Here is a 1177-nt window from a genome sequence, read left to right as displayed (position 1 = left end):
CTAACAACAAAAATAACAGGAAGCAACAATTACCTTTCCTTAATATCTCTTAATATCAATGGACTCAACTCCCCAATAAAAAGACGTAGACTGTCAGACAGGTACGTAAACAGGACCCAACATTTTGTTGCATACAGGAAACCTACCTCAGTGACAAAGACAGACACTACCCCAGAATTAAAGGATGGAAAACAATTCTTCAAGCCAATGGTCCCAAGAAAAAAGCTGGAGTAGCCATTCTGATATTGAATAAAATTGACTTTAACCCTAAAGTGATCAAAAAAGATAAGGAGGGACACTTCATATTCATCAACGATATGATCTACCAAAAGGAACTTTCAATTATGAACCTCTATGCTCCAAATGCAAGGGCATCTACATTTATACAAGAAACTTTACTAAAGTTCAATGCACACATTGCACTGCACACAATAATAGTGGGAGATTTCAACACCCCAGTTTCTGCAATTGACAGATCATGAAAACAGAAACTAAACAAAGACACAGTGAGACTAACAGAAGTTATGAAACAGATGGATTTTTACAGATATCTATACAACTTTTTATCCTAAAACAAAAGGATATACCTTCTTCTCAGCAACTCATGGTACCATATAATTGACCATATAATTGGTCACAGGTAAGGCCTCAACAGATACAAGAAGATTGAAATAATTCCTTGTATCCTTTCAGATCACCATGGACTAAAGCTGCTCCTCAATAACAGCATAAACAATAGAATGCCCACACATATGTGGAAGCTCAACAACACTCTACTCAGCGACAACTTGGTCAAGGAAGAAAAAAAAGAAAGAAATAAGAAACTTTCTAGAGTTTAATGAAAATGAAGCCACAACATACCCAAACTTATGGGACACAATGAAAGCAGTCCTAAGAGGAAAACTCATACCTTTAAGTGCCTACAAAAAGAAACTGAAGAGAGCATATACCAGCAATTTGACAGCACATCTGAAAGCTCTAGAACAAAAAGAAGCAAATTCACACAAAAGGAGTTTAAGGCAGTAAATAATCAAACTCAGGGCTGAAATCAACCAAATAGAAACAAAAAGAACTATACAAAGAATCAACCAAACCAGGAGCTAGTTCTTTGAGAAAATCAACAAAATAGATAAACACTTAGGTCGATTAACTAGAGGGCACAGAGACATAATCCTAA

Source organism: Mastomys coucha, unplaced genomic scaffold, assembly GCF_008632895.1.
Source record: "Mastomys coucha isolate ucsf_1 unplaced genomic scaffold, UCSF_Mcou_1 pScaffold21, whole genome shotgun sequence".
In the NCBI taxonomy this organism is placed as follows: Eukaryota; Metazoa; Chordata; class Mammalia; order Rodentia; family Muridae; genus Mastomys; species Mastomys coucha.
Note: the sequence above shows the minus strand (reverse complement) of the source record.